Source organism: Zootoca vivipara, chromosome 10 (genome assembly GCF_965207765.1).
Source record: "Zootoca vivipara chromosome 10, rZooViv2.hap1.1, whole genome shotgun sequence".
NCBI lineage: Eukaryota > Metazoa > Chordata > Lepidosauria > Squamata > Lacertidae > Zootoca > Zootoca vivipara.
Window position 1 is genome coordinate 60,860,951 of NC_142593.1, and position 20,054 is coordinate 60,881,004.

The 20,054-nt window shown below is 49.1% G+C and overlaps 1 protein-coding gene across 3 annotated transcripts in view; it reads left to right on the forward strand.

The window, feature by feature from the left end:
- The first annotated feature begins 559 nt into the window (after nucleotides 1-559).
- The window catches only part of CNTFR (ciliary neurotrophic factor receptor), a 385,394-nt gene continuing 365,899 nt past the window's right edge, over nucleotides 560-20,054 (forward strand). For all 3 annotated transcript variants that reach the window (XM_060280404.2, XM_035100658.3, XM_088653079.1), the window contains exon 1: nucleotides 560-711. The gene's annotated coding sequence lies outside the window, so the exon portion shown is untranslated. The remainder of the gene's footprint in view (nucleotides 712-20,054) is intronic.

Genomic DNA, 20,054 nt, shown 5'->3' on the forward strand with positions numbered 1-20,054 from the left:
CTCCCTGCATGGCCGTGGCGCATCCGCCGTCGCTACGAGCGCGCTTTTTGCGCGGTCGCGATCCCTAGCCTCCGCACGCTGTTTGGCCACGTTTCCTCGGCGCCCAAACCGCCCACTTCGTCAGCGCTTACTCCGAAGTAAGCTCGCCTTAACACGTCTTGCAAACCAGCTCCTTCCCTTGCGCGCTTCCTCGGGAGCAAGCCCCGTTTGCAGCCAGCCACCGGATCGCACCGGGTTGGCTGGCTTTCCCTGCTCCGGATCCATAGCTGCCAAGTTTTCCCTTTTCTCGCGAGGAAGCCTATTCAGCATAAGGGAAAATCCCTTTAAAAAAGGGATAACTTGGCAGCTATGTCCGAATCGCCGCCACTTCGCGCGCAAGTTCCGGAGGCGGGGAGGGGGGAGAATATTTTGGAGGTGCCCAGACGGGGTGGGGGGGTGCGCGCAGTCTCCCCTCCCCCTCCCTTCCTCGGCTGGTCACATGGGGGGTGGGGCGCGCGCGGGTGGGGGGGGAGTTTAAAAGAGCGTCTCCCTCGCTCCGCTTCTCTCTCGTTCTCGCTCTCTTCGCAGCTGGTGCAGGGAAGCAGTGCCGCCGCCGCCGCCGGGCAAGCCGAAGCTCCGCCAGGGGCACCGACCACGCCGGGCAGCCGAAGCCGCCGGGCAGCGCTGGCTTGCCGGGAGCCCCGCGGCGGAGGGGGGCGCAGGGCGCGCGCGGTGAGTGGGGCGCCCAGATTGGGCAGTGAGGTGTTGGGGGGATTTTGTGGGGTGGAGGCGGGCGGAATATGGACACCGACCTCTTCGCGGCGTGTGCAATTGGGGAGGGGGGAGGGTAAGAAATATATTTGCATCGGCTTGCATGCAAAGCTAGATACTGTCCATTATTTTGTGGAGAGCTTGCACATTGGTTCGTGCGTAAACCTGGATACTGTATTTGGGGATGCCTCCCTCCTGCTTGGTCGCCTCTCCTTCTCTCCCCCCCCCCTCGGCTGCTTTCCTCTTGCTATGGAAACTTTTCTTCCCGGCGCGCGGAGGGGCTCCCCACCCCTGCTCCCCCTCTCCTGGCGCGGACCCCGAAAAAAGGACGTTCAGGGGGAGCAAAGCAGGAGGGGGGTTCGCTCCTTCGCGGCCCTGTAGAGGGAGGAGGTGGGGTGGGAGCGCGCCTCCAGGGCTTAGATGTGGGGGAAAGAGAGATGCCCCCCCACTTTGCTCCGGCCAGACAGCTGAGCGGGGCTTCGCTTCTCCCTTTCCTCTCCCCCACCCCCAAGCACGGGAGCTCTTAGCCGGCGCCGATTGATCGAGCCGGAGCGGAAATGCTCCTCCTTCGGCTTTCTCCCCCCCCCCACGCCCGCTTTTCCTCTTTCTTCCTCCCTTCTCGGATCCTGCTTTCTCTCCACCCGGTTTTCGCCCCGGCGACTGGAGGGAGCAGCGGCTGAGCTGGGCGCGCCTCGGAGCCGCGAGCGGGCAGCTTATTGTGCGTCCTGGGGTGGGGGTCCCTGCCTTTGAAATCGGAGTGGTGGTGGAGGAGGGGGGGAGGCATCTGCTACAGGGTCGGGAGGGAGGGCAGCAACAGGTTCGTGTCCCCCCCCCGCCCCAATTGTTGCCTTCAATCTCGTGGGCTGCTTTGTATTTTGCAATTTGGGAAGCGCCGGGGGTGGGGGGGATTTTGAGCGACCCTGAATTTCTCGGGAAAGGATGCAGTTCAGCATCAGGAAAGGAGTGGCGTTCTTTTAAAAGTCATCCTCTCCCGCCCCCTGCCCCCCCATTTTTTTTTATAACTCTGTGGGGCATGAAGTGCTTTTATGGGACTAATGGCCTTGCTCGCAGGGAAAACTTAAAAGTGGAGACAAGGCTGATCCCCCATCAATTACATGGATCTTTCCCCAACTCCTAGAAACCACCCCCTCCTTTGATGATGATTGTAAGAAAATAATTGCACAAGTGTCTGGCACCCTCACTTAAAAACAAAAGTTACAGTATATGGGAAAAAAAATCTGCTTTCCATACTAGTTGCCCTCAATCCATTTAAAAAGTCGATATATTTGCCCTCCCCATCCTCCACTTACAAGCCCTGAAGTCCACCATCTCCAATTCTGCAAACGCTCTGGGTAAAATTTGCAAATCCCTTGCTCTTTGTGCAGATCTGCTTTTCGCCATCTCTCTCTCCCTGTTCCCCCCAAAGAGAGATTATTCAATAAGGACATAAAAGTTGTTCTTTTTTGGAGGGTGTCTTGCTAAGCAAGCCCCTCTCCATAGATATTGGGAGGGATGGGGCCAAATGCAGGGGCAGATTTTAGGAAGAGGGGGTAGCCATATGGAATCCCTCAGCATGTCAAAAGTGCGGCCCCCCCATACCTTGTATTCTCCTATCCATGGGATTTTGATGGGGTGCATCAAGGAGCCTTGAGATCTCTGCATGAGTTTAACCTGCTCCTTTTTGCTCTGTCAGGAGTTTTTTTTTTTAAAAAAAAAATCCTGCATGGTCTTTCTCATATTGGAGGTTGTGCTGCTGCTTGTCCAATGGTGCCTTTTGCATTTGAGCCGTTGTTCCGTTGGGTGACTGGGCCCTGCTTTCTCCTTGTTGCTGCCTGGGGCAAACCCGGAGTTTGGAGTCAGAGGGGTATGTGTGTGTGAATCCATTGAAATCTGGCCTCCTGATGTTCCAGTGACTTGCCTTGAAACCTGGTGGTGGTTCCTTTTTGCAGCAACTTTTGGGGAGCAGAAGCAGTTGTGCATACAGATGGACGGAGGAACTGGATTTAATCTGCCTGCCTCTCTCTAAACTCTCCTGAAACTGCACTCTCCTCCAACTTACCAGGGTGTGTGGGAGAGAATCTGAGCCTCACTGCAAAGGAGACTGCCTTCTGATGTGAATTGTTTCGACTGCTTTTGATATTGTACACTATTACTGTTGTAGCCAGCCCGGGGATCTTACGATGAAGTGGCCAGGGCCAAGAAGTCCAATAGATAGATAAATGCATTTGTAAGCGATGTGCAGAGATTTGGGGATTTGGTTGACCTCTGGTCGACCAGCATGTCTTCTTGTTGCTGTTCTGATATTTCCTTCTCCTTTCCTGCAAACTGTTCGGGGATACCTTCCCTTGTGCCACAGTTTTCTGTCTGTGCCGCTGCTCCCAGCTTCACTGTTACATCTCCAGTTTGCTCCTGTTGCCGTTGTGTTCGCAAGTCTCTGCAGTCCCTGCTCCAGTGTTTCTGCCAGGGGCTGTGATTTGTGTGTTGCAAGCTCGAGGTCTGTGAGAGAGAGAACTGGACAGGGAATGATTTGTCTGAAGAGCAAACGTCTTGCCTTAAAAATTGCAATGGCTGCTGGTTGTTTTTTTTAAAAGCCTGAGATGTTGCTACTTGCATTGAAATGAAGGCTCATCTTGCTTGCTTGCTAACTTTGTGAGGAAGGTACCTGTTCTTCCTCATTTGCTGGCTGGTTCTAAAGGGTTAAATTCCCACGGAGAAATACGCTGGATAATTCTGGATCTGCCTTCTCCAAGCGGAAAGCTTTTGCCAACCTAATACAGTCAGCCAAGGCAAAGTTTTGGAAGGAGCTGTAGTCCGGCAAGTAAGACGTCTTGTGCTAGAAAATCTGAAGAAGTGGTATCTGAAGAAGTGTGCATGCACACGAAAGCTCATACCTATGACGAACTTAGTTGGTCTCTAAGGTGCTACTGGAAGGATTTTTTATTTTTATTTTGACTGTGTCGGACCAACACGGCTACCTACCTGTAGCTAGAAAATTGGTTAATCCAATGGCTTCTTGGATCTCAAATATTTCTGGAGTTTGCGTGTGGATTCCTTGCTGGGGATGGTTTCCCCCCAGTGGTTTGTGCCCATCCTTAATAGCAGGCTGTTGAGCATAAGCCATGAAAGGAAATTGCTAGCTCTGCCAACCTCTTGCAGCCAGGATGCCTGGCAGGCTCTTGGGCCACACACAAGCCCTTGTGGCTTTCTCCTGTGCTTTCAGTTGACAACGGGTGTCAGTAGGACTTCCCGAAGATCTGGCTGGCTGTATTTTCAAATGCATCTCCCTGGGTGATTATTTTCTCAACAGTTGAGCTGTTCGTGGGTTGGGTGCTGTGAGCCTCACTTTGAGTTGCTTTCAGCACATCCTGCTGTTCAAAACGTTGCAAAAACAGCCCCGGAGATGTTGAGCCATATATGCTGGGTTGCCTGTTCCCGGAAAGTCTTTTTCTCTCTAAGGGTGGCCTGGCAACCTCGGCGGTGGCACCCGAGAGCCCCTTGGTGTGCTTGCTTTCTCCTACTTTTCTCAAAGAGAAGAAGAGAGCAGCACGATGGCAGTGTAGCGTGTTGAAAAACCAAAAGATGAATTGACTGAATTGTGTGGGTTTTTTTTTTTTAAGTAGCGTGTTTGGAGTGTGTGTGTGTGTGTGTGTGTGCGTGTTCACAGTTGCATCTGCTTTCGGTGGATTTTCCCTTCCTGCCAGAGCCTTTGAGTAGCAAATCCCAGAATTTGCAAAGGCTGGCATGTGCCTGGTAAAGAACCACGCTGGCTAATAAAAAGCATTCCAGAATATCCTGCTTCTCTGGGGCAGATGGCAGAAGCCCCACTCAGATGAAGCCGTACCTCTTTCCTTCTTTCTCTGCCATGGGGAAATGACTCTTACAACTTAGGAGAAACAGGAATCCTGTGACCAACTTCAGGGCTTTGCCTTTTGAGGGGAACTTGTTCCCGGATCCTTCATTTGAAAACAAATGCTCAGGATTTGATGAGTAATCGCTGGTGTGTATAAACACCTAAGCCCTTGTAGCTGAATTTTGCTTGGGAAGCCTCATCAATGTTTTCAGTGTGCGTGTGAGAGAGAAAGAGTATTGCTTGTTTGGAAGCCAATCCTTAATTTGTGTTGCTTAGCTTGAAACTGCTGAGAAAACGGTTGCATTTGTACTTATTATGTTTTCCTTGTGTAATACAAAGTCAATTTAAATAGCAGGCTGAGATGGCATGTAATGAGATAGTCATCTGCTACTCTACAAGAGAGCGAGAGCTTGTGACCAGCTGCAAGGGCATGATCCACTAGGAATAATGCCAAAGTGAGGCCTGCTGAAACAGAGTTTTGCTCATGCACAACTCCCATTCAATGCTTAAATTTTTATTTCCCATTTTTGTTGTCCAGCAACTAATGTTCACAAGGGGCCTTGCTTGGGCTGGAGACATCCCAGCAGATGGTGCCTTGAGAGGATGTGTTGACCATCAAAATGTGACTATCTTTTCTTAAAATGGTGTGTACTGTTAAAGTTTTTTCATGCAGTATTAAATTTAGTTTGCGTATCGATTTTTATGTTAGTGTTGGTTTTGTATTCAGTTTTTGAAAAGTTACATTGAAAAAGTTTTTAAAACACTGGGATTTTTATTTTTTAAAAAGCAAAACAACAGATCTAACTGGGGTGCACAGTCCCCTGGGCAGTTCTCTTGCACAATTGCCATTTGCCCATAACAGATGGGAATGATCCCTGTTTTTTGTGTGTCCCAGAGTCTTTATTTCATGGGTGGTGGTGGTTCCTCCTGTGCTTTTTGAAAGGGGCTGCTTCATAGGTAAGTGTGGAATCCCAATCTCCTGCTTAGATGAGAGTGGAAAAGCTTGACGCTTACAGAGTTTTGCATTCCCTGTAGAGCCCCTGGAGCATGGCCCCAAATAGACAACAAATAAGTCACTCAAGGAACATTTAAACGTAAATTATCGCTCATGAATAAAACAAAATTTGAGCAATTAAGGAGTCCCAGAATGTTGTGCACTGATCACATGAATTTTGAATTAATGGAGAAGCAAGCCTGCTGTGCAGTGCTCCATTAATAACATCGGAAATGTTGGCAGGTTTTGTTTTAAACAACCCTGCGAGGTAGGGCAGTGTCCATTTCGCAGAAGGGGAAATTTGAGGGTTTGCTAGTAATGTGAGTCCACGACACAGGCAGGACACAAATACAGACCGAAGGGCAGTGGGTTTGGCATTTGTCCCAGTTCATGTATTTGTAGGGAACTGGTTACAGCTTCCAGCCTGGAGGAAGAACACCTGCTTTGAATGCAGAAGGTCCCAGTATCCTGGGCAGCTTCTACAGCTAAGAGTCTTTAGTAGCAGGGGATGGGAAAGACCTGAGACTTTGCAGAACAACTGTTAGCAACAAAGGACGTTCGCATGATACGGGGTCCCAAGGGCTTGGCTAGTCCGTAGAAAATTGTGCCAAACAGGAATATCCTTATTTCACCTATTTAAAGAGCACTTGCTAAGAAGCAACATGGTTTCCTCATCCCATCTGATTCCCAAGTGGGTTGCAATTGCCTCAGCTACATGCGCGACTCTCGATATGAACCCTTGCGTGGGGGTTAAGAAATTGGGCATGTCAATGCCCCCTCAACCTGTATCTCTGCAAAGGTTGCTTGTGTAGGAGAGAGTAAGCTTTGTATGACTCGCGCTGCAGTCACCCTGGCATCTGAGTCACTGACCACCTGACATCAGTTGCCCGGGGCCTTTGCTTTGAAGAGAACGTGGGTGCTGGAGAGTCTTGTGGAAATAACTTGTGACGTGTGGAGAAGCCGTGAGTGTTATCGGTTATCCTACTTTACGCACAGGTTGCTGGTGTGTGTTGAATTTGTACTTTCTTGACAGAGATAACAGCTGTTTTGGCTGGGTAGACTCCATCTTCTCTGCATTGCGTAGTTTTGCTAACATGTCCAGATTTTTCTTCATTTTGTGGGTGTCAGCTAACACAAGCATACAAGAAGGATACTGACAAGCTTGAACGTGTCCAGAAGAGGGCAACCAAAATGGTCAAAGGCCTGGAAACGATGCCTTATGAGGAACGACTTAGGGAGCTGGGTATGCTTAGCCTGGAGAAGAGAAGGTTAAGGGGTGACATTATAGCCATGTTCAAATATATGAAAGGATGTCATATGGAGGAGGGAGAAAGATTGTTTTCTGCTGCTCCAGAGAAGCGGACACGGAGCAATGGATTCAAACTTCAAGAAAGAAGATTGCACCTAAACATTAGGAAGAACTTCCTGACAGTAAGAGCTGTTTGGCAGTGGAATTTGCTACCAAGGAGCGTGGTGGAGTCTCCTTCTTTGGAGGTCTTTAAGCAGAGGCTTGACAGGCATATGTCAAGAATGCTTTGATGGTGTTTCCTGCTTGGCAGGGGGTTGGACTGGATGGCCCTTGTGGTCTCTTCCAACTCTATGATTCTATGATTCTAGGTGTGAAAGTGTGTTCTGGCCAGCAAAAGACGTTCCCAGCAAGGGATCTCCCAGGGCTTCCTTGACCCCTCTCAGGACTGAGAAGGTGTCTAGCCCGCCTTATTTTCATGGGTTTTGAAGGAGAACCTCAGAAAATCCACCTTCCCTTTATTCTTTCTTTCATTCCAGTCTCCTTACCTATTTGATCATTTAGTTAAAGCGAGTCTTAAATGATCTGGGGATCCTGAGGTCAGGGTCCTGGGAGGCAAGAAAGGCATTTGAAAACCCCACCTCAGTTTTAGGAGAAAGTTAAAGGGAGGGTTTTTATTTCTGTCACAGAAGTTCTTTTATCATACTGTTCTATTTCAAATAATTCTTTAAAAAGCACCAGAATGCAACAAAGAAACAACTCAAGCACAGAATGGCAGACTTGGAAGAATTTAGTTCTGGGTACCTTGGCTGGCCCTTCAGGTTTGTTTATGAAACAATATTTTGTGTAAAAGTGTAACTTGGCTGCTGGATAAAAAGTATCCTATTTTTGGCTGCAACTCCTGCATTGCAGAGGGTTGGACTAGATGACCCATGGGTTCCCTTCCAACCTTACTACAGTGGTACCTTGGTTCTCAAACTTTAATCCATTCCGGAAGTTCGTTCCAAAACCAAGGCATGCTTTCCCATAGAAAGTCATGCAAAACGGATTAATCCGTTCCAGACTTTTCAAAAACAACCGCTAAAACAGCAATTTAACATGAATTTTACTATCTAGCCAGACCATGGATCCATAAAATGAAAGCAATAAACAATGTACTGCATTTCACACATCAGTCAACCAATCAGTAGCTGAACTGGGTTCCACACAGTCACAAAAACAAAACAAAAAGAGCCGCAAAAGCAAAAATGCAAAATAAATAGCAAAAACAGACAGACCTCAGTTTAACATGCAAAACAGAAGTGTGACACTCAAATTGGAAGTGTAACACTCAAAAACATCACGTCCAGCTTCCGAAAAAAGTTTGCAAACCGGAACACTTACTTCTGGGTTTCCTGTGTTTGGGTTCCAAGTTGTTTGAGTACCAAGGCGTTTGGGAACCAAGGTACCCCTGTATTCTCTGGTTTGCCCACAGTGGCAGACTGATGCTGAGCGCCAGCTCTCAACACTGGCACAAGCTGCCTGGTGCTTGGGAACGAGGCCATTTTCTTGGGCCTTTGGACATTTTCTTTTGTGGCCTGTGGGCATGCAGATCTTGGGTGGTGGGCCCTGGCACCTCTTGGCACTAACGTGGAGCCCAGCCCTGCCATTTTCATGCCTGCCAGTGTGTGTGCTGTGTGTGCGCTGTTCACCGCATCCTACTTGACATCTCCAGGTTGAAAAGAGACAATCCTACCTCTGTGGAAGACAAAGGACTGTGCTGAGTGCCTCTTCCCTTCTGACCTGTGGAACTGCAGAAATTTTGGAGTGCTTTTGTAGTCTCTGGATTTGCATTATTGCCCTGGCACTAACGCCTTTTGTAACCAGTCCTGACGGCTCTCTCTGTGTGGCTTGTGGGGAGAGAAAACACAATCAGCACAGTGGCTTCTGAATATTGGAAGCTAAGCCTTTTATAGGGCTTGGCAGCTCTTCTTCACACACACACACACCCCGCCTCCATTCCCTGGCCCTGATGTTCAGTACTGTAGATGTGTTTTGGTTCAGGCAACCCAGCTCCAACAGGAGGCCTTCATCTGAGATGCCAGACTGTAATTCTGCAGGCTGTCGGTAGGCGGCAGAAGCCTTGCTGGAATTATTTGGGAATATTTGTACAGTATGTACATCTGTGTTTGGAGGTGTGCGAGAGGCTCTCTTATTTTCTGTGGCTGTTGGGAAGAAAATGTGCATCAGGACTCAGGTCCTATGAGCATGAAACATTGGCACTGGCAAAGTGAGATTTTTGAGGCAGGAGAGATAATCTCCTCCTAGAAGTTTTGAGTTGATTTTGCAGAGAGTCGCATGAGCCCCAGGACTTTGTGCATCTTAAAGTTGTGGAGCAGAGATATTGTGTGGAGCCACACGGGGTTTTTTGCAGGTCTGCAGTGACAATTCCATGCCTTGACTTGTACAGGGAAGCCTTGCGAGTTCAACGGTTGCTAATGCAACAGACATGAATGGGAAAAATCTTACTTTTAACTGTCAGATATCAGATTCTTTCCCAGCTTTTCAAAAAGACCCGGAAGTGGAAAAGATCAGCACTTTTCCCTTTAAAGGTCCTCTCTGTTTCCTGCAAAACTTTTCTTACTAAAACATATTTATATCCCACTCTTCTAATGTGAAAGTGTTGCTTAGGGCGGCTTGCCGCATTTAAAAATAGCAGTTTCACAAAAATAAAAATATAAAACATTTAAGAGAAGCTGGATCCAGCCGTTAAAACCAAAGAGGAAATGATGGTATCTCTCCTGCACAGTGAATGCCTGTCAGAATAAAACTGCCTTGACATGCTGATGAAAGACATCAGAGCCCAAAGGGGCAGCCAGACTTCGCGGGGCAAGACATTAGCTAGTCTGCCAAGGTAGTTATTTTCGAAAAAAAGAAAGATAATTTAATCGCTTAATTAGACTAATTGCCCTTGAACTCCATGCAATGCACCGAATCTTTGGGGGCAGCTGGAGAGGGGCTTCAGGGCATTCTCAAGCAGCCTTGTCTTCCCCTTGTCTAATGATTGGCATTTAAGAAGAAGAGCCCTCTGGACTAGAGCAATGGCCCATCTAGTCCAGCTTCCTCTTCTCTCAGAGGCTGACCAGGTGCCAGGGGGGAAAACAAGTAACCAGGATTCGGACACAAGAGCAACATTCCCCATTCCCATGGTTTCCAGCCACTGGTATTCAGAGGCATTGCTGTGGAGGCAGAGCATAGCCATTGTGGCTAGGAGCCGTCAGTAGTCCTCTCCCCCTGAATTTGTCCAGCTCTCTTCTAAAGCTATGCAGGTTGGTGGCCATCACTGCCTCCTGGGGAAGGAGCTCCATAGCTTTACTAGGCCTTTTCTGAACTATGAAGGGCTTTCTTTTTATCTGTCCTATATCTTCCGACCTTCAACTTTATGGGGTGTCTCATTCCTCCATGCCATGCATAGTTTTATGAACGTCCACACACCACCTCTTCTCTAAACTTACAAAGTCCAGATGGTGGAGCTCTCAGGTGCCATCCTTGTGCCCAGGCATCTTCACTTGGTTGCAGGTGGTCAAGGTAAAAGTAAAGGTAAAGGGTCCCCTGACCATCAGGTCCAGTCGTGTCCGACTCTGGGCTTGCGGCGCTCATCTCGCTCTATAGGCCTAGGGAGCCACACGTTTGTCCGCAGACAGCTTCTGGGTCATGTGGCCAGCATGACAAAGCCGCTTCTGGCGAACCAGAGCAGCGCACGGAAATGTCGTTTACCTTCCTGCCAGAGCGGTCCCTATTTATCTACTTGCACTTTGATGTGCTTTCGAACTGCTAGGTGGGCAGGAGCTGGGACCGAGCAACGGGAGCTCACCCCGTCGCAGGGATTTGAACCGCCAACCTTCTGATCAGCAAGCCCTAGACTCTGCGGTTTAACCCACAGCGCCACCACAGGTGGTGAAGCCAAGTGCAAAATGCGGCTGGCTAATTTCGAGGACTGACAATGGCCATCTATCGCAATCCCTGCAATGTAGGAAGCGCAACAAAATCATTCCTGGCAGGTGGCCATCCAACCTCTGTTTGCAGACCTCCTCACCACCTTCTGAGGGAGTCCACTTTGCTGTCCAAGAACTCTTACCGCCAGTCAGTTCTTCCTAACGTTTCATCAGAATCTCCTTTCTTGTCATTTGAATCCATTGCTTCAGGTCCTCCACGCTGGAGCTGCGGAAAGCAAGCTTGTGTGTGGTAGCCGTATTCAAAACCTCTGTCTTCTCATACCCAAGTATGAAGGAGCCTCTCCCCTCTCTCTGCCCACCAAGTCCCAGAACTTTCCATGTGCTCTTGCACACCTCCCATTTACTTCAATGGAGCGTGCGCATGGCAACAACAGCTACATGCTGGAATGTGCCCTGAAAGGGTTTCCTTCTGCCCATATAACCCCTTTACTGTTTCCGAATGTGCCTGTATTCTGGGAGGATGTGAACACCCACTGCGTATTAGTATTCTCCCTGCTCCCTCTTCCTGCTCTTCCTATTGTTTCCAGGAAGAGAGAGCTGGAGACAGATGGGGAGAGAAACACTGTGTTTAAATAACAGTTTGGGGTCAGTTTCAATATTTATTTTTCGTGAGTTTGGATGCCGACTAGCGTCTCTTTTTATTTGTTAATATTGTTCCCTCTCTCCTCCTCCTCTTTCCTCTGGCTGCTTGTTTGGTTACACTTCCTTTTATTGGCAGAGCCTGCGGCCCGTCCTTGCAGCGCATTCGGCGAGAGCAGATGTTGGGTTTTTTCCCCCCTAGCTGCATTTCTGAATTAGTTTGGCTTTCAAATGTTGTGCATTCTGAGGCATTGGGTCCTTTGCAACCTCTAGCTACTGCACCCCCTCCCTACCTGGACAGGTAGGGCTGTCTCTGAAGATGGTTCGGAAACTTCAGCTGGTGTAGAATTCAGCTTCCAGGTTTCTCAAGGGCAGGACTGCCGAATAGTTTCCTGGCATAATTTAGAGTGCTGGTTTTGACCTCTAAAGCAAGGGGCAGCAAACTTTTTCAGTAGGGGGCTGGTCCGCTGTCCCGCAGACCTTGTGGGGGGGCAGACTATATTTTGGGGGGAAATTCCTATGCCCCACAAATAACCCAGAGATGTAGGGTATATGAAATGGTTAAGACCTACGTCAGGCATCCCCAAACTGTGGCCCTCTAGATGTTTTGGCCTACAACTCCCATGATCCCTAGCTAACAGGACCAGTGGTCGGGGAAGATGCGAATTGTACTCCAAAACATCTGGAGGGCTGAAGTTTGGGGATGCCTGACCTACGCTTTTGTCTTGGGTCCTAAGTGGTGTTAGAAATTTCCCAGGTGCCAGGTATGTTTCTTGCCTTGTGTTGGTCCAATTGTGACCACATTGAGATTTCTGGATGCCGGATTGACAAGCAGGCCAGCAGAAGAGCTTAATTGTTGCGTTTATATCCCACCTTTTTCTCACAAGGAGCACATGGTTCACCCCCTCCTCACTTAATCCTTACAACGACCCTGCGAGGGAGGTGAGAGGTTGCAACTGACTCCAAGGTCACCCTGTGAGCTTCATGAAGGAGTGGGGATTTGAACCCTGGTCTCTCCCAGCAATATACAGTCATACCTTGTCGAATGGAATCCATTCCAGAAGTCTATTTGACTTCCAAAACGTTCGAAAACGTGCAGCTTCTGATTGGCTGCAGGAAGCTCCTGCAGCCAGTCGGAAGCCGCAAAAGCCCCGCTGGATGTTCAGCTTCCAAAAATAGTTCTCAAACCAGAACATCACTTCCAGGTTTGCGGCATTCGGGAGGCAAAACATTCGGGAACTAAGCTGTTCGAAAACCAAGGTATGGCTGTAAATAAGTAGGTAAATAGGGACAAAGCAAAATGTCAGTAAAGCTTGAAGCTTGAATTTGCTTTATTCCGTAGTGTTTTATTTGATTTTTAATGTGTTGTAAAGCGCTTTGATATTTTTCTGGTATAGAAATGAAATGAAATGAATAATAATACTAATAACAAAAATTCTCACTGTAAAACAAAAAAGTGCCTAGGCATTCTGTTGTGGGAACTGTGACCTGGGTTCAAGGTGCCATTTGGAGATTAGCTTATATACCTGTGTTTCTTGCACTGGTCCCTAAGACAAGTGTGGGACTGGGGCAGTGATGTGAATTTTCTGGAAGACCTTATATCTGGAGAAAAACCCAGTAAATTTTCTATTGCCTTAAACAGAAGGAAGTTTGATTTACCGTTTATGTATGTGCAACATACATAAATGTATGATGGGACGGGGGTGGTGCTGTGGTCTAAACCACTGAGCCTAGGGCTTGCCGATCAGAAGGTTGGCGGTTCGAATCCCCGTGACAGGGTGAGCTCCTGTTGCTTGATCCCAGCTCCTGCCAACCTAGCAGTTCAAAAGCACAAAGTGCAAGTAGATAAATAGGTACCACTCCAGCGGGAAGGTAAACGGCATTTCTGTGCGCTGCTCTGGTTCGCCAGAAGCGGCTTAGTTATGCTGGCCACATGACCTGGAAGCTGTACGCTGGCTGCAACCCCAGAGTCGTTCGCGACTGGACTTAACAGTCAGGGGTCCCTTTACCGTTACTATGTTCAACAGGCTTTAATTTTACTTGCCAAGCATGTGCCATGTTAATTTTACATATTTTATAATTATCTCCAGAAAAATTCCAGTAACCAAAAGACTGTTTTGGGGGGCAGGGGTGATAAAGTGTCCTTAGTGTGGCTTAAATGATCCATATTCAAGCAAATTCGGAGCTTTCCTTTGAAATTTATTTTTATTGGAATACTTGTAGATATTTACAAGCTGTGATAGCGCAACAGCATGCATTTTCCTTGCTGTGTTTCAGTTTTAAGGAAAACGAAGGAACGAAGGACGGCTTTAACATACTAATTTTAACACGGCTGGCCCTGAAGAACTGTGCTCATCAATATGTAGTTCCTGGGGAGACGTCTCCTGGAATAAGAGTTAATTGCAGCTAGATCTGACTTGTTACCCACACCAGTTGCACAATTTGACTGGTATTCAGCATGTTATTAATAATTTTCATGAATCAATGTATTTCTAAGAAAGGGGAGATTTCTGCAGAAAAACCAACCGGAGCAGCATTATTATTTTGCAAAATGTCAGCACCCTGCCCTAGAGCTTGTGCAAGGGAGAAGAACCCATTGAATCACAGAACTGTGGAGTTGCTGTTCTTCCTAATCCATTTTGCCGGGAAAGGAGAAGAAGGGGTGAGAGGTGGGTTTTGGGCTCTGGAATCTAAGGTGAACCTGGAGTTCAGAGTAGCCTGCAATGTCATCCATACTCCCAGCCGTTGGAAAATGGATTGTTTGGGTGGTTTAACCCCACCCTCTTGTCTATTCCTGGTGGCGCTGGAAGTAAGGTGCCAGGAGTTCATCATGCCTCGCTCCCTCGACTGGTAGTGGTGTAGTTTTGTGTTCCTTGCTATTGATTTTGTTGTAATGTCTTTTGTCTGGGCGGGGTGCCTGGAACAGACGGCTGCTGCCCTGCTTTCATTAGCAGGGGTCGAAATCCACGGAAGTGCTAAATATAGCCGGCAGAGACAGGGCTGCCTTTAGCTTGGACTGTGACCCCTTGGAGCAGGCAGAGCTCCATGGCCTCCCCATGCTCCAAATTCTCCATGCAGCACAGAATTAAACTATGGAACTCCCTCCCACAGGAGGCAGTGAGGGCCACCAACCTGGGTGGGTTTAAAAGAGAATTGGGCAAATTCATAGAGGAGAGGGCTGTCGATGGCTACTAGTCCTGGTACAGTGTTAGAAATTCAGATATATAAGCTAGGCGCCAAGAGGCTCCTTAAATCAAGGTTGCAAAGAGCAAAATGGAAAGTCTTGTTGCCATTTTGGGGTAAGACAGCCCTAAAGTCTTACTTTTCAATTGATGGGTAGACTGCGATTGATTCTCAGTTAAACATCTGGCTCGTTCAGATGACAGCCTTGAGCTCGGTTAAGAGCTTTGATAAAAAGTCACTTGACCCAGGCACAATCCACATATATGTGTTGGCCTATTCCAACTTCTTTTTGTTAATGGTGACGTGGACCATTCATAATGTAAGAATATTACAACTGTGAGCAGGGCAATGGGGTGGGGTAAATGAAGACAAGAGACAACAATGAGCTACAACATGAGTAGGCAAACTAAAGCCCGGGGGCCGGATCTGGCCCAATCGCCTTCTAAATCCGGCCTGCGGATGGTCCAGTAATCAGTGTGTTTTTACATGAGTAGAATGTGTGCTTTATTTTAAATGCATCTCTGGGTTATTTGTGGGGCATAGGAATTCATTCATTTCCCCCAAAAAATATAGTCTGGCCCCCCACAAGGTCTGAGGGACAGTGGACCAGCCCCCTGCTGAAAAGGTTTGCTGACCCCTGAGCTACAACATCACTCGCTGCTGCTGCTCAGGCTGCACAAAAACATTTTGGTTCCTGAAATTCATTTTGATTGCGCATATAAAATATAATGGATAGAATTCTACAGGATGTGTTGCTGATGTATGAAAACAGTTGAGATCCAATGATCCCCAGGCAGGCCCCTCCAGATGGTGATGCCAACTTGGTTGCAGGTGGATGATAGCCAGGTGCAAAATACGCCCGGCTCCTGGTGAATTTCCAAACCCACATATCCATCCAGCTCCAAGGTGAAGCTTGAACAGACTTAAGGCACAAGGGATGCTATTTTGCATGCCAACTTCAGCTCTGCCACTCAGCTGTGGCCCACCATAACCCTTGCTAATACGGTAGTTCTGCATCTCTGCATTGGGTGTGATCTGGGTCATGGCGTCTCCCTTGATGTAACCAAGTTGCCCACCCTGCGAGGTGGGCTGTCCATCACACTTCTGCCATCCATGAGCCCATCAGCGGGAGAGGAAGAAGTCCCCTATTTTGACTAGACAATGGCTGCAGCTCTGCCATGCACACGGAGCAATTTCTGCATTGCAAGGGGCCAGATGACCCTTTTGGTCCCTTCCAGCTCTGTGATTGCCCTGTATTTGCATGAAATGGTTCATCTTTTTGCAAGCTGCCTCAGGAGAGCTTTGCTGAATGGGGGCATATCAGTAACGGCAGATCATAAATAAATCTAGAAATCTGGGATTGCTGCATCCTGACAATCTGATCGGGTTTGTGCTCCCAGTCTCTCCTGGGTAGGCATCTGGTCCGTGCATGGATAACTTTTTTTGAAAGTTGAAAGTAAACCTTGCAGGGCTCGCTTCCAATTTGAATTTGGCCAGAGTGCGGCTTGGCTATTGAGAGGATGGGAAATGCCTGATTTGCAAGAGGGAAGCTCTCCAGCCTCCGAGATGGGCTGCAGCAGGGAGGAGAGAGCCTCAGCCCCAGATTGCACCATGAAATTGGAGCCGAGCAACAACCGCTTGGGATTGGCAACACCCTGAGGTTGTGTCGGTTAATAAATCCTTTCAGGGTTGACCCTCCGAGACCTTTTTGCAAACCGCTCCAGCCCACGGCTGTGGCTGCTTGACTCCCTCACAATGGCAGGGCTGTGGATTAGAGGAGCTGACCTAAGATTGCCTCTGCCAGAACCCCAGGGGAATTCCTTTCCCTTTTATCCTTTATTTGACCAATTACAAGAAGCATAAAGTCCACCACCACCACCACCCCGCCTTTCGGGACTGGGCTGGGCTGGAAGGGAGAGGTGGAGCGCTTGCAGCCGCCCCCTCTAGGGCCTTGAGAAAAAAAGGCAACGCTGCATGTTCCAGTTGACCCCTTGGTTCGGCCCTCTTGACTTGGGATAATAGAATCGTAGAGTTGGAAGGAACCGCAAAGGTCATCTAGTCCAACCCCCTGCAATGCAGGAATCTTTTGCCCATTGTGGATCTCGAACCCAGAATCATGAGATTAACTTCATGCTCTACTGACAGAGCTATCCCAGGCCCCAGCTATGCCACAGATGTCTGTGGATGGAGAAAAGTGTTCCTCCCTCTCTCCTAACGCTGGAACTTGTGCACACCCAACGAAGCTGAATGCTGGAAGATTCAGAGCACAGTGAAATACGTTCTTTCTGCAGCACATTTATGGAAGTCGCTCTCACAGGAGGCAGCGATGGCCACCAGCAAGGATGGCTTTAAAGGAGGAAACCCAGGGAAGAAGGGAAGGCTATTGATGGCTGCCAGCCACAATGACCATCATCTCTGCCCTCCACAGTTGGAGGCAGAAATGCTTCTGTATCCCAGTTGCTGGAAACTGAAGGAGGGGAGGGGGCTCTTGTGCTTGAATCCCGTTTACAGGCATCTGGTTGGCCACTGTGAGAACAGGATGGGGCATCGGCCTGATCCAGCAGCCTCTTCTTCTGTTCTCATGAGAGCCAGAAGGGCTGAGAATCCACAGAGCGTCCAACGCGACCGCTGCTTTGCTGCCAAGTCCAGTTGCAAGCATTTTGCGCTCTCAGCTTCCCTGTCGTTAAGCATCAGGCCCAGGGCGCGAGCAGCCTTCTGGCCAGAGCTCCTGGAAGCATACAAAACCCACTTGTCCATTATCTAAAATCGCTTCCTTATTTAGATGGGCTGGTTACATAACACTAGTTCTCATGGGCACCCAGTGAGGCTGAATGTTGGAAGATTCAGAACATCCGTGTTCATGCAGCACATAGTTAAACTTTGGAACTCCCTGCCACAGGAGGCAGTGAATGCCACCAACGTGGATGGCTTTGAAAGGATTGGACAAATTCACGGAGGAAGAGCGACTACTGATGTCTACTAGCCACAAAGGCTGTGCTCTTTCTCTACAACTGGAGGCAGCAATGCTTCTGAATCCCAATTTCATCACTTCATTCCTGCAATCTTCTGGGTTAAAGGGGCTGCAAGCAGATATCCTCCAGAATAAAAAACCATGGAAACAAGCACTAAACGTGCACTAATTTTTCAGAAGTGGCTTTATGGGTTGTGTGAAAGCTCAAATAGAATGCGGAAATTAACAGCAAGGGGGACGTCATGGAAATGGAATACACTGATGTCTGGATGCTGCCCAGTATACCTTAGCATGTATCCAGCTGATTTTACTTCTTCTGTATTTAATTGAAATATTGTTGAAGCATTCCTTTCTGGAGAAGCCTATGTGATGCCCATAGCAGCAAGGAGGCGCACCTCTGAAGGCATGCAGTGCTTTTGGAGTTTGCAGAAGGTCGACACTACAAGAAAGGAGATTCCACCTAAACATTAGGAAGAACTTCCTGACAGTAAGAGCTGTTCGGCAGTGGAATTTGCTACCAAGGAGTGTGGTGGAGTCCCCTTCTTTGGAGGTCTTTAAGCAGAGGCTTGACAGGCATATGTCAAGAATGCTTTGATGGTGTTTCCTGCTTGGCAGGGGGTTGGACTGGATGGCCCTTCGTGGTCTCTTCCAACTCTACGATTCTATGACAACTTTTTGTGAGGCTCCACTGGTACCTTCTGCAACTCTCCCTCCTCCGCCGCCCCAGAATCCCATCCCATGATGCGCTGGAATGAGTTAGCAGTCAGAGGCGATTTCCTCTGGGAGCTCAGTGTGCAGAGAGGACCTGATGGCTCTCTAGCCTTGAGATTACAGAGGCATTTGCACATGTCGGCTTCCCCCCACTGTGGTCGCAAGCCCTTGGTCACATTTTCCCTCGCTCTCTCCCCAGGTTCTTCCGCCTGTTTATGGGCTCTTCTGTTTACAGAGAGAGAGAGAGAGAGAGAGAGAGAGAGAGAGAGAGAGAGAGAGAGAGAGAGAGAGAGAGAGAGAGGAAGACCAAAGCTCTGCTCTTCTGCTGTGCCATCCACGCAGAGGAGGGAAGCGGAGGCGTTGCGGTGGGTGGGTGAGATTGCCTGAGCATTTATTGAACCTGCTTCCTGGAAGGATGGAGGCCTCTCTGCCTCTTTTCTCTGCAAGCACTCTGTGGCTGGGACTGCTGCTATTTCTCCTGCGCTGATAATATAATTAGCCTGACAGGCCCACTGGGTGCACGCTGTGTGTGCGTTTGGCCAAGTGAAACAAAGTATTATTTGGGGGTTGAAGGCGGTTTTGAAAGCAAAGCCCTGGAAAAGCAGGAAACTCTTTGGAAATGGGGTGCCTCCTGGCCTCCCGGATGCCTTGGGGCTCAGAGGCATCTGCCGCCTTTTGCATCTCTGTGAATATCCTCGGTGCAGGGAGCTAATAAGCACCGTGAAGTTGTGTGTGTCTGTGTGGAGACTGTCTCACTTTTTGCAGCGGTGGCTGGGGGGGGGGGGAGAGAGAGTTGGTAGTTTAGGAAAGATGCGGACAAGCCGGATAGTGTGTGCTGAGGAGGGTGATCAAGATGGTAAAGGGCCAGGAAACGAAGCCTGATGAGGAACAGTTGAGGGCATGGGCGTACCCAGCATGGGGCAGGGGGGCAGCTGCCCCCTAGAAGCAGGGCCGGCGCAGCCGTGGGCGAGAGCGGCGCTGCCGGCGGGGCTGGTGGGCAGAGGCGGAGCACAGCCTGGTGGAGCGTGAGTTCAGCGTTCCCGCCCACTGCGCCGCACCCTCCCTCCAGTTCCCCGCCGCGCCCTCCGGCCAGGCCAAGCGTGGCGGGGAACCAGAGAGTGCGACGGGAAGCTGGAGGGCACGGCGCGGCAGGGCGGGCAGGAACGCGGAACTCATGCTCTGCTGGGTTGTGCTCTTCCTCCGCCTCTGCCCACCAGCCCCGCCGGCAGCGCCGCTCTCGCCCACGGCTGCCGCTCCACTGGGATGCTCCGTAGTCCCGCCCACGTCCCCACTTTGTGGCCCCTTCCCTCCTGTTCCTTGCCCTCCCCTAGTTTTGATCCTGGGAACGCCCCTGGTTGAGGGAGCTGGGGATGTTCAGCAAGGGAAGAGAAGACTGAAATGTGATGTACAGATATGTCAAGAGCTGTCACAGGGAAGACGGAGCAAGCTTGTTTTCTCTGGTTCCAGAAGGTAAGACCCGAACCCAACAGATTGAAATGGCAAGGAGATTCCGACGAAACATCAGGAAGAACTTTCTTTCTGAACCTTCAGGAGCTGATGGACTTTCTTTCCTTCATTTGGAGATGGGGTGTCCATCTCTCCTGGATGCTTTAGCTGAGATTCCTGCATTGCAAGGGGTTGGACTAGAAGATCTGTGGGGACTATGATTCTACGATTCCAATCCCTGGACATCCAATGAAGTCGGATGTTGGAAGATTCAGGACAGATAAAAGAAAGTTATTCACACAGCGCAGTTATTCATACACTGTTTCAAG